We start from the raw sequence: 14,148 nt of genomic DNA, 5'->3' as shown, positions 1-14,148 counted from the left end.
TGAAAATATCGGTGCCAGGGGTTCTCAGGACCTACTGTATTTTTCCCGGGAGGAGTAGTTCAGGACTTGCTAATTTGGTGTTCGCAGCTACTTCATAGAACATAGTCACTGCAAATCCGGAGAATCATCTGCATGTATTTCTTAAGCTTCCAGTTAGTTTCTATGTTTCTTCCAACCTCCCTCTGTTCCCAAAGAGTTCAGGTAGCAGGCTTCTCCCAGGCATATATTGCAGCAGTCTCTTTAACTCTATCACAGCACCCAGCTCAGTGCAAAGACATGGTAGGTCCTTAGTTGATAGGAAGGAATCAAAGACGAAATGAAAAGACAACCCACTGAATGGGAGACCATATTTGCCAATAATACACCTGGTAAGCAGTTAACATCCAAAATTTATGAAGAATTCATACAGCTCAACACAAAAAAACAAAAAACAACAAAAACAAAACAAAACCCCCCAAACAAACAATCCGATTGAAAGACATCAAAGAAGGGAGGAGCGGGTGGAAGGAACGAAGGAGGGACGGGGCTGAGAGGAAAGGCGCACCGCGGATGCTGAGGTGGGTGCTCGTGGAAGAGGGTGTGGGTCCCAGGATGTCTCCGTCTCCCACTCCTCAAAGGCGTCCTCGGTATTTCTGAGAGCAGTCCTTGGCTAGAATAATGTAAAATTGGAAATCCAGTGATCTTTGGTGATCGATTTGGCTTTTATTTCCTCTCTGTAAGAAACGCGACAGCAAACCTGCCAGAACCTTCTGAGCTTTTCCATCTTCCCGCCCGCTCCCTGCCCCCGCACCCACCCCGACGCTTGGCCGGGGGCACCTGCGGGACTCCTAATCTTAGGCCTACGGTGGGCCCTCCTGGCAGGCACTACTACCTCCCGGGGTGTCCCCTGACACCTCTCACGGGTGCCGGCAGCATGGATGCCCCCTTGTCCCTGGGAAGTTCATAAGCTTACTGGGGAAATGGAGACCACAAAATGAAACCACTAAAGAGCAGTGTGGGAGACCGAATAGTTAAAGCGTATTTAGGTGGACCATTCACCACGGGCTGTAGGAGTTCAGTGGAGAGGCCACTGGGCATCTTCCTGGAAGCAGGGAGCCTCGCGTGGAAACATAACACGGGGGTCCCTAATTCTTCTGTTTTGCTCACCAATATTAGTAAAAATTGGGGGACACACCGTCCATAAATATTTGCTTATTAATAAATCCTCTACAAGTGTTAACATAATTAACAAATATCTCAAGGCACAAAATACACTAAAGGCAAGGTTCATTGTCAATGATAATGAATTATACATTGTTATTTTAAGTAACCGTCTTAATAATTTTTATTTTAATGGTTGGGGGCGGTTGGGGGGGGACTACCTTGTCAGATAGGATTTGATGACCACTGTTTTGTTTTGTTTTGTTTGTTAAATCAACACGCCCACTTTATCTCGGGGTAGGAGGTCCTTAGCTCCGTGATTTTCCAGTTGCTCACTTACGCTCCCATTCCGCCTTCTGCGTTGAAACTGCCGTCTGTGAAATGGGGCGCTGGAGCTTTGAGTTGTCTGAGTGTTCAGAAAAGTCATGAGCCTGAAGAAGGTTTTAGCCATAGGCAGAGAAAACACTAGCCCACTGAGAAAAGTTAAAGGAACAACAGAAGAGCAAAAGAGAGTTGTTCATGATCATACGTCACAAGTCATGCCTGTGAAACCGACCAGATACATACATAAAATCAGAGATTTAATGTTTTCTGCCTGCACGCAAATGATTGCTGTGTGCCCATGACCATCCGTCTCTGGAAATCCCTCCTGAATAAATGTGTCAAATTTGGATGGATAATTGAAAAAAGAAAGTACTTCCAGTGAGGCTTAAGAGCAAACTCAGATACCAAAGGCAAATTCAGAAAATAACCCACACTCCTTTAGAACCCTCAGATGTATTTCCGAAGAAAATGAATCTTCCCGTTTTACACAAGACGCCGATGGGCGCTGGGGTTGTCCACTGCACCCTGGCCTGGTGCTCAGGGCCGGATTCACTGAGGTTCCTGTCCCCTAGAAGTGGAGGAACTAGCAGCCCCTGGAAAGCTGTCTTTCCGGCTTTCAACAAGCATCACCGAGCCTTGAAAGCGACATACCCTGACTCCTGTCATCGTCCGTTGGTCACACAGACCAACCCTCAGCCAGCAGGAAGGAGCGTGCCAATCTATGAACACCAGGCGGTGGGGGTCATTGGGGGCTTCCTTGCGGACTGGCTACTACCGTGAGATAGGCATTATCACCACCCCCGTTTTATGGAGGAGGACACCGAGGCTCTGATGAGTCATTTGCTCAAGTCACTTAGCAGGGAATCAGACGCAGGCAGCGGCCCTGTCGAGCACATCCTTTCTGAGCTCTGCCCTGTACCCTGGCCTCCCCACAGGCCTTGTTCTAACTTCCTTTCTTCCCCCTGCTGCACAAAACATTGCGAATGAGATATATTTCCTTTGGCTTAGACCATTTTGAAAGTCATTGTTTCTTAAGGGTGAAGATTGGAGGGTTTCCAAAGAATGAAATATAATGAGAACATCTGTTCAAAGCCCCTAATATGTACACACTAATAAATTAATCAATAAAGAAAATATAACTCGCAGACTATGAATAACAAGACTATGGACCCGATTTCAGAGCCCAGTCTTGACAAAATGAACACAAGGCAACGTGTGCACATTCCATTAAATTCTTTTCCTTTGTGAGTCTTTGCATCAGGTGGTTGTCCCATGAGGCTGGGTGAGCTAAATTAAGCAACTGTTTTTGCAAAAATAAGTCTGTAAGATTAGACCTTAGGAAACAAAAGACGGAAAGAGAAGCTATACTTTGTATAAAATGTGTAACTGTGGGATAACAGTTTCCAACAGTATGCCTGGATAGCAGGCAACTTATATAGGAGAAGGATTGGGATTCTATATGACATATAATGTCACTATAAATGGCCAGGTGAAAGGTCAAGTTTTATTTTTCTTTTGTTGTGATTTTTTAAAACCAAATTTGTACTGCATTACCCAAAATAATTATAGGCCATTATTTTAAACTAGGTTGTAGCAAGCATTAATCAATAAAGACATTTTATGTTATTCAATATATTTTTAGCACTTTCTATGTATTAGGCCCTATTCTAAGTGCTTTAGGCAGTTAGACACATTTTAATTAATCCTGATAACAACCCTGCGATGTAGGTCCTATTACTTTTCCCATTTTATAAATGGGAAAACTGAGGCATGAGCCCTGCCCTGGTTTGGTAACCAAGTTAGTTAAGTTGCTAAGTAACCTAAGGTTAAATAACCAGCCGACAGTATGCAACTAGTCAGTTTCAGAATTGGAATTAAAGTCAGTCACTATGGCCCTAGAGCCTGGCTTTTATCAAGATTTTGCCTGCTACAAAAATATGGATACACAGTTTACGCTCTTTTGTGACTGCTTGGGCCCTCTTCACGCCTTCTCCCGTCTGTCCAGCAAACTCCTGCTCTCTTTTCGAGAGTCAGCTCAGGCTGACGCTCTGCTATTTCATCTACTGTGGCTTGCATGCAGATTCGGACACCTATTTCTTCATGTTCTCAATTATGTCTTGTGCATACTATTGAGACATTTGCTGTTTGTTTTTTTTTTTATCTTCTTAGCTTGTAGTCTTTCGTCTCCGGCTGCAGTTCTGTGATCCACTTCATTTCAGGAGTAGCCGCGGGAACCCAAGTCTCACCGATCAGAGCACCAAGGAGCCCCAGTTCAGAAGCAATGCTGTGAGCCAGGTCTGTCTAGTCAGAGGGAGCCCTGGAACATGGCAGGGACTCCTGGAGAGAAACATACCCGTGCTCATGGCAGGCCTGAAGTGCCTGCAGCCTTCTTATCTTCATGTTGATCCCAAGAAGGGAGCCAAAATGCAGAGAGCCAGAAAGGAACGAGACAGTGTCGAATATCACTGCTGCTGTCTTGTTTGAGCTTCTGGATCACGCCCCTCCTAAATTCAAAATATACACCCTTGGCCTTCAGGAGCTAACACATTCCTGTTTGCAGCTTACGCCAGTTGGATTTTTCTCTTATGTGTGACCAAAAGAATATTAACCAATAGATATATCCCACTATATGCCTACATGTTTATATCTATTTCATTATACCAGTGTGTCTCCCTAGTTGATTATAATAATTTGAGGCCAGTAGATGCTCAATGAATATTTGTTGACTGAATTTAGTTGAAAAGTGTTTTGGAGGGGACTGAGCCTTGAGCAAGGATGCTTTTAGGGAGGCTCATGAACTTGGTGGAAGAGATGAGCAAGGGGCCCAACCACGCTGAAGTGTGGGGTTGAAAGGGAAGGGACAGACATCAGACAAAGAATTAATAAGGCAGTGGTACGAGTGGAGCCAAATGGTATTTGCTTGGGTGCTACCTCGGTCTGTGTGTTTGTGTCTGTAGGTTTTAGCAAGCTTCTCTTTAGCAGCCAGCCTAAATTAAAATTTAATTTTACCAGCTGATTATTGCCTATCTAAATAACCCATCTCTTCCAGTTTATCACAAGTAGAAAAATTAATGTTAGAGAATCAGAGGCTCACATACGAGCAAATAAGCATGACTGTCACACACATAAGAAGAGCTCTTGCCCTGGATGGTGTGGCTCATTGGACTGAGCACTGGCCTGCAAACCAAAAGGTCACAGGTCCAGTTCCCAGTCAGGACACAGGCCTGCGTTGCGGGCCAGCTCTCCAGTAGGGCGTGTGTGAGAGGCAACCACACATTCATGTTTCTCTCCCTCTCTTTCTCCTTCTCTTTCCTTCTCTCTAAAAATAAATAAATAAAATCTTTAAAAAAACCCCAAACTTTTATTAAGCACCTTCAGACCTTCATAGGGGCAGAGCCAGGAGTCCAGAGGCCCACATGAGTCAGTGTGCAGGGACGGGCAGCTTTGGGACAATTTAATGGAACATCAATTATGAGAAAAGGCCCTGAGCAAAAAGGAGATTGGTAGGTGAAGCGGTTCGTGCCTTTTCTAACCACCAGCCGTGTGGACACCAAGAAGGAGACCCTTGGCAGGTATGAGCACCCTACAACCAGCTCCAGAACCCAGCCGAGGTGGGGAACAAGGCCCCCTTCCACTTTCATCACCTCACCCAAAAAAGGAGCCAATCCTATTGCGACTTAACATCTTAGCCTGCCGGGGGACAGGTCAGCAGGAAGGAGAGGAGCCGTGTGTTTCAGTTCTGCTCTCTGATGGTCGCTGGCCTGCAGACTTCCAGCTATGAGACGGCCTCTGGGCGGCCTATGCTTGGCTCCATCTTGGGGAGACCCCATTGCCCAGGATAAGGGTTCTAGAGCAGTACTGTCCAATGGAGCTTTCTGTGATATTGGAAATGTTCTATATCCATGCAGTTCATTATGGTAGCATCAGCACCAGCCATCTCAGGCTACTGAGCGCTTGAGATGCGCCTAGTGCAACTGAGGGGAATAAATTTTCAATTTAATTTAATTCATTAAAATTAAAATTGAAACAGTGACTAGTGGCTGCATACGGGATAGCACCGCTCTACAGTTTTTCTCTCTCCTTGTCCGCTCTGCCTTCCCCTCATTTTCCCACCCACCCTTCTCCCTCTTGCTGAAATAGCTCCTGTGAAGCGTGGACTTCCTGTTTTTGAAAACCCTCCCAGGGTGGGCCAGCCCCCTAATGAGTCGGGTGAATGTGGCCCCTTTTAGTGGAAGAGGAAAGTTTGTGATGATAAATCAGAAACAGAATCTGTAAGGAATAACCCACGGACACAGGCACACAGAAGGAGGTAGCACCCAAGCTGAGTGCGGGTTGGCCCCACTCGTACCACTGCCTTGTTAATCCTTTGGTGTCTGTCCCTTCTCTTTCAATCCCACTCTTCAACCTGGTTGAGTCTCTTGATCATACCCTGCACCAAGTTCGTTGGCCTCCCTAAAAGCGTCCCTGCTCTAGGTTCAATCCCCTCCCAAACACTCTAATTCATCCCATCATATGCAGCCATTTCAAATTATTACTATTTTACACAATTTCTTTAAACTGGTTACTTACCTCTTATTAGAAAGAAACTGTAAGGACAGGAAATGCATCTGTGAAAAGTTCAGGATCCAGGCTCCCTGGATCATGAGCTGACTCTCTCTTTTAGTAGCTGTAGACTTTTGGGTAAGTTATTGAATTTTTCAGTATCTCTGTTTGTTTCCTCCTCTGTAAAAAGAGATAATAATGCCCAAAGGATTGTGGTGAACCTTAAGTCATTTTTCTATGTAAAGCACATTGGATAAAGCTTGGCAAACGGTAAGCATTCATCAATTGTTCACTAATAATAGCTTAGCACCCTTCCTGGCACACAGAGGGCACTCAATAGATGTTTGTTGAATGAATGCCTTAGTGGGTTAAGTATGTTGCCACCAGGTGGCAGTAGTGCCTCATTTATAAGGACTGAACCGCTATAACTGGGACTATCAGAGTCATTAAAAGTCTTTCTTGAAGTCCCAGATGAGCAGTATGAAGAATGGAACGGAAACTCTGCTCTCTTCTGCTCCTCCTTTTCCTCTCATTTCTGCCCTCTCTGTACTGTAGTGAACCTTTTCTCTTTTCGCACTGTATTAGTCTGCTCAGGCTGCCATAACAGCAGACTGGGTGGCTTAAACAACAGGCATCTGTTTTCTTACAGATCTAAAGGCTAGAAGTTCAAGATCAAGGTGCCTGCAGGGGTGGTTTCTTGCGGAGCCTCTCTCCAGGCTTGTAGATGACTGTCTTCTCACTGGGTCCTCGTATGGCCTGCTCTCTGCCGTGCACAGGGTGAGAAAGCTCTTGATATTTCTTCCTCTTCTTATGCAGTCACCAGTCAGGTTAGATTAGCCCCCCTCCCATGACCTCATGTAACCATGGCTAACTCCTTAAAGACCCTACCTTCCAACACAGTCTCGTTGGGGGTTAGGACTGCCACATCTGAATTTTGGGGTTGAGGGAATACAATTCTGTCCCAACATCACCTTTATTTCTAATCTCCAGTCTTACACTTTGTACCAATGTGGCTTTGCTTTCTTATTCCCTAATATTCCCCATCCCTTAACCTCTGTATGGCTTTTCTAGGACTGGCTGTACAGGCTGTAAACTGAACACCTGTAGGGAGCGCCATTCATATCACATCAGTCGGCGTACATTTGTATATATTGACAATATTGAGACAGGTGAGAGGAACGTGTCTTGAGAAAGGGAAGTCTTTCTCTAATTCACACAAAATCCCCTCTTTTCCCTCCATTGTCTTCCTTTCCTCCTCCCCATCATTTCTTTGGCTTCTCTCCTTCCTCATTCTCCTGTTCAGGATGAACCTACTTCATGTTCATAAAGACATTACTTAATTCATCACGTCGCACGTTCGTTCGGTGCTTTGGGTGAGCCAGGCTCTGCATGGGTGCCAGATGGTGTACCCTAACCTTGCACCTTTAAACCAGTCAGTCCATCCACACCCAGGAGGCAAATACCTAATGGAATGAGACTCCAACATCCTTGGATCACTCATGCTGTACATTTATTTACCTTGGGGCAGACCTAGGACCCAAGCATGGAGGGGAAGAGGGAGAGGCCTATGAAGGGGGACCCCCCCCCAAAAAAACGGACCTTATGTATAAAAATTGTGTATTTATTCTCAAATGTTTCAACTTCACTCACCTTCAAAGTACTCTCCATTTCATGCATACACCTATCGAAACGTTTTTTCCTCCACTCACATGAGTTTTTGAACTGGTTGATTTTGATGCCTTTTAGAGCTTCTGCCATTTTTTGTTTCACGTCTTCCACACTGGCAAAACGTTTCCTTTTAAGGACTTTTTTCATCTGGGGAAACAGAAAATAGTTTCTTGGGGCGAGGTCAGGTGAATAAGGAGGGTGGGGCACGGGGGTCATGCCATTTTTGGTCAAAAACTGCTAAATACTCAGCACAGTGTGGGCAGGTGAGCTTGTGAATCACCCGTCATGAAATGGGCAAACATGTTGAGTCTTCAAAAAAGATTCACTAAAGCAGCACATAGCCTCTTACAGCAATGCTTGTACACTGGGGCACTGGTACAGACGGGTTCCTAGAACACTTGCCTACTTCACAAGGGGCCTGCCCTTCAGAAGATAATTCCAGTCTGGGGGAGTCCCCCCTCATATATTACTATAATATAAACTAGCAATTTGTTGAATACTTACTATGTTTGGCAAATAATTCTAATCCCTCTCTATGTATTACATTTAATCACCAAATCCACTACATTCTTATTTTGTAGATAACAAAACTAAGCTGCAGAGAATGTGGCAGAAACTCCTAATTGTTCCCTAACACCCAGTTTTTTCTTCCTTTCTTTAACTAATAGAAGCCCGTTAATTTTGACTGAGTTCCTGGCTGCCTTGTGGTTTAATGTGGCCATGTGACAACACTTTGGCCCATTGGATGTGAGTAGAAAATAAAAATGACGTCTGCAATTTCAGGGTTCTATTCTTCAAAGGAACCTGCTTGCCCACTGTATCCTCTGTTCCTTGTCGCCCTGCTCAGGCAAGGGCAGCACAGTAGTGAGCCCACTTTCCATGACAGCAAGGACGATAAGCTGGGGCAGAGCAGAATGCAAAGTAGAAGGAACACGGTCCTTAGATTAGCTTCTGGGACAAAGCCACACGCCTGCCCTAAACCTATCTTTAGAGTATCATGTAAATAAGAAACATCTGTCTCTGAGTCACTATATTTTGGGGTGCCTTTGTTACAGCACGTTGGCCTGTATTTTAACTAATATGGAGATGTAGAGTCACATGCCCAAGATCACACAGTTCATACGTGACAGCAAAAGGCTTTAAACTCAGCAAGATCTGAAACCAGAGCCCAACTCCTAACTACTAACTGTGTGATAGGGTCTTGTTCCTCCAAACATTCATAATCTCCAGGCTTTGATGGACAGTCAAGGGGGCCCTAAAACATCAATTGCACCATCTCATCACTCAGTACCTGAAAGTCCTCTTACCAGTCCCTTCTCTGGGGCTTAGAGATCTGGTTGAAATGTAAACACAATTTGGGAGGGGCAGCACAGAAAGGCCGTTATTACGCATGGACTTCTTGGTACAAGTTTTCTTTTGCTTCCCAACCCATCAGGGTTGAAATAGAGTGGGTCATGGGATAGATAAAATTTGATGGAATGTTGTTGGGAAGATTGGTGAAATAGAGTATGGAGGGTGCAGAGTATTGGAAAGAAAACAGAAGGATCTCTTGCTTTGGAGAAAGGTGTGGTAGACAGATTAAAACCCCCCTCCTCCAGAGATGTCCATGTCCTAATGCCGCGAACTGTGAATAAATCACGTTACATGACAAAAGGGACTTGTGTATTAAGGACCTTGAGATGGGGTGATTGTCCTGGATTGTTTGCGCAGACCCAATCTAATGCCAGGGGGCCTTACAGGGAGGCAGGAGAGTGAGAGTCAGAGACGGCAAGATGATGAGGGGAGCAGAGGTCAGAGAGAGAAAGGGAGAGAGAGAGATTTGAAGGCGCTACATCACAGGCTTTGAGGACGGAGGAAGGCGCCATGAGCCAAGGAATGTGGGCAGTGTCGAGAAGCCAGAAAGGGCGAGGAAATGGATTCTCTCCTGGAGCCTCCAGAGGAATGGAGCCCTGCCGACATCTCGATTGTAGCCAAGTCAGACCTATTTTGGACTTCCAACCTCCAGAACTATAAGAAAATAAATATGTGTTGTTTTTTTTTAAAGCCATCAACTTTGTGGTAATTTGTTAGGGTAGAAATAGGAAATACTGCAGGGAATGTGGTTGTCAGGGTCCTGCAGGAAACAAGTGGCACATGTACAGGCTTAAGTGACAGAGAATTTAATAGAGAAACTATGTTTTAAGGAGGTATGGGTAGGGTTAAGGGCACTAAAAAAAAAAAAAAAAAAAAAAGTTAGGAGGAAGCACCAAGAGGTTAACAACAGCAGGAAGCCAGGATCTTCCTGAGGCCTGAAGTGCACAGGAAAAAGAATGGTGTCACTAGGGACCAGGGAGAGCTGGAGTATGAAGAGGCCACCCGACAGACGCTCTGGCCACGATAGCCGGACTGTGGGTCGGGAAGATCCCCTGAATGTGTCTGTTATGTACAATGAGCTCCGATGGTTAAAAAATTAAAAACAAAAAACAAAACAAAAAACAACTTCTTTACAAAAGACTTTCGGTAGTAAGAAAAGATTCACAGTGAATTTTTTACTCAGCCTCTGAGATCAAACCAGATAATATTCACAGCTGTCTTAGCGAGGAAGGAACTCCATTAGACCTTCTTGTTTCTGTGTCTTTAACTCTTGTTATAACTTTTACTTCACTTTGAATAGGTGAAAATGCTTTCAGTGATTATGGCTTATGCTTATTTCAACAGATATTTTTAGTGGAAAAACATATATAAATGGATCACAGGGTATAAAAAGCAACGCAGTCACCCATGTGTGCAAAGCCTACCTAATGGGCCAAAGCCATAAGCTGAGCACCGCCACGCGCACTTCGGGGCAGTGGCCTGTATTTCAGGCGAAGTAGCAAGGGGAACATTAAAAGTTCCTCTAGTTTTAATATAGTGCTGCTTACCCTAATCTCACAGGTCATACCTAGAATCAACTGGGAGAACGTGCAAGGGGGAATGGGTGCTTTGATCTTTTCATAGTTTCCTTCTTGGTAAATAAACTTGTGTTTTCAAGCCAAATCCCATTTTGCAATTTCCTGCCAAATTCAGTTCTCTGGAAAGTTTACCTTTGCTTTTTCCACCTCTGCCCTCAGGCGTTCAACAAACACTTTACCTTTTTATTTTCCCAGATTTAAATGAAACATTTTAGAGGCATGAGGCATGTGATAACAGTCCGCGCAGCCTTCCCGACAGCAGGGCATTAATTTGGGCCTCTGCTTTCTCTCAGACTTTTCAGTTGCCTCCTGATTTATATTAAATACAGTTACATTTGAAGATTTAGAAGTAATCTAAGTGGAAACAGCTTGATTCGCTAGAAAAAATAATAGAAGTCAGAATAAAATAATTACCAGCAAATTGGAAGAACAGACTCAATTTTGTCACCAATAATTTTCAGAATTTGTCAGATTGTCATTTGTTATTATTCTGTTTCCACTTCTTCAGCCAAAACTAGTTTTAAGCAAATTTGAATCTATTTTTATAGATGAAGTCAATGAATTTAACATGATAGCCTAGAATATATATAAAACCCAGATAAATTACATAGCGAAATTCTGTTCATTTGGATCCGGCCCATATTTGCCATGATTTGATATGAGTTGGTTTAAAGTTTACCTTTCTAATCCATAGGGGAAAAGGTTTATTAGGAAAATAATATAAGCAAAATTTCAATCTTTTTAAGAAATCAAATAACTTTCAAGTATTTGAAAAAGCTTTGAGAATTTTAATTTGCATATAATTCTTTTGACAAATGATTATCAGTGTTCTTGACTTCACTGACATTTACATAGGATTTCGTACTTTACAAAATATTTTTGCTAGTCAGAATTTTTGTTCTCACTGTATAGAGACCTTTCAATCAACAAGTATTTCATTGGGCACCTATTATGTGCGAGGCTAATTCAAATGCTGGAAAGAAAACTGTAAGCTTAAACCAGGACCTATACCCAGGTTGTGTTCATTTTCTCACCCCTACCCCACCCCAGTGCCACCCTTCTAGATATTGAAGTTGGAGGACTTTTTAAGGACAATGTGTATGTCTTAATTCTCCAACTCTCCAGGATACCCAGTATCTAGAACTGAGTGTGGCACATAATATATGCTCAACAAATATTTGTTGAATGAAAAACTTCTGACTCCCAGCTCAGTGAGCTTTGGCTACAACACAGCTAACACTTATTTCAGACAATTGCTGAGCTAAGGAGTGTGTATTATTTAATCCTCAGAAGAAAACTGAAGAGGTGGATAGTACTATTATCATCATTTAAGAGATAAGAAAAATGAAACTCAGAGGGTTAAAAGTAGCTTGTCCAGGGTCACATACCTAATAAGAGGCAGAACCTAAATTTGGGCCCAGGAGTGTTTAATTCTGATTCCGATCCTTCACTACTACCCTACACCACCTCCATAGCAGACATAACCATCGACCAGCCATGTGCTAAAATACAAGGTCTACAAAGGCAGAGATGGTGTATTTGGCTTTGTTACAGAGCCTAGACTACTTGGAACACTTTGGTATCAGGTATACTCTTAAAACATACATATGTCCTAAGTAAATAAACAAATTATTTACTAAAAATGCTTTGATAGAACCTCCATTTGGTAACATGTTGTTTGACGTTTGTCCCATGACTGTTCACTGTTAGACTATTTCCTCCATCACTCCTGTTAGGGTACCTCTGATTTGTGTTCATCTTTTTCAAATAGGAATCAAAGAACAGGCATCCTATTCTTGTTCCAGAGTAAAATCTTGGTTGATCTAAACCAGGGATTCCCAAGTAAAAGTAGTTTGGCATGTCTGGAGACATTTTTGGTTGTCACGATAAGGGAGAGGATTATGCTACTGACATCTAGTGGGGAGAGCTCAGGGATGCTGCTAAACATTCTACAATGCACAGGGCCAACCCCCACCCCCTGCACCCCCCAGAACGACCCAGTCAAATGCCAGTGGTGCTGAGGATGAGAAGCCTGGGCCTAAGCCAACCACGCTGGTCTCACTTCTCAAGTAGTGAGTGGTTTGGGTCTGATCATGTGAAGTAACTCTGGCCAATGAGACAAAAGCAGAAATCTACTAGGGGAGTGTGGCAGAAAAGGTTAATTATTTCCCTTTTACTCCCCGCTTACTCATTTCCCTTTCTTTTTTCTATAGCAGCATTCCTCCTCTGTTGGCCAGGCATGTGCCCAACTGTATAGACTATACTTTGCAGCTGCCCTTGCTGCAAGGTGTGACCATGTGACTGAGTTTTGGCCAATGAGATGTGAGAAAAAAATGAGTCTAATTTCCAGATCATGTTTTTAATAAGGTGTTTGCTATTCTTTACTTTCCCTCTTCCCCCCTTTCTGTAGAATGAAGGTGGCGTTGGTGATCCAACTTGAAGAAAGAGCATGACTCCAGGAAATGGCAGAGAAACAAGAGAGAAAGCTTTACATTGGGACTGGTACAGGAGAGGTAAACAAATTTATTTCTTGTTTGAACTATCATATTTTTAAGTTCTTTGTTTTAGCAGCTTAATTTATATTCTAATATGGAATACTTCTGACTATAGTTTTCTTCTCAGATAAAACACACACACATACCTGCACACACACGCAGGAAAGGACTGCTTGTCCAAAGGATGCTATGTGGTTTGTGTGGAATATCTGGAGCCATGGCTGCCATCTTGTAACCATGAGACGGGGTAGCCCCAGGGTGAAAGCAGACATGCTAAGTGAGAATGGCTTGAGATGGTTGTAAGAAACCTGAATCTTTCTTGACATTGTTGAAGCATTGAATTAGCTAACTTTGCTTCTCCCCTGTTTCAGGACTTGTTAAGCAAATACTAAATTTTCCATTTCATTTAAGCCATTTAGAGTTTTTTTTAAATTGTAGCTCTATTCTGATTTCCTTTATGTACTCAAACATACAGATATCATGTTGTTATAAGTATGCTCAGACTTTTTTTTTTTTACTAATTTACATTGCCTTCCTTCCTACTTCCTTCTATCATGTTCATTGGAATCTATGAGGTTTCTATACCTGAAGTCACCAAAGTATGTTGGGAAAACAAATACTATCAGTCCCTTGTGGAAATGAGGGTGAAGGGCAGCAGCTACTGGCCCCTGTAATGCTTTCTGCTTATAGGAGACCCATTGAGCAGGTAAAATGAAGTTGAATGGGAAGCTCAGCTTCCAAGAAGTCAGGACTGCAGAGAATTGTGCAGCCTGGTATCTGCAGAGGCCTAAGGGATGCCATTCACATGTCAATGGTGCCCCCTAGCGTTTGATAGTGCACACCTTCATGAGTCGAGGTCATCGCCGATTAGAGGGTGCCCATGTTATGTAAGCCAATTATTTCCATATATTTTGCTGCCACTAGAGCCTCACTCATAGCCCTTTCCTAGTCATACTGTCCAGACACTCCCTGAAGCCACTAAACTCATACTAACAGGGTTGCAACGTGGGCAAACTCCTTAGATGAAATTGAAATGAGAGCGAAGGCTG

Source organism: Pteronotus mesoamericanus, unplaced genomic scaffold (assembly GCF_021234165.1).
Source record: "Pteronotus mesoamericanus isolate MK-2021 breed Mesoamerican mustached bat unplaced genomic scaffold, CSHL_Meso_final contig_263, whole genome shotgun sequence".
In the NCBI taxonomy this organism is placed as follows: Eukaryota; Metazoa; Chordata; class Mammalia; order Chiroptera; family Mormoopidae; genus Pteronotus; species Pteronotus mesoamericanus.
This window is presented reverse-complemented; position numbering follows the sequence as displayed.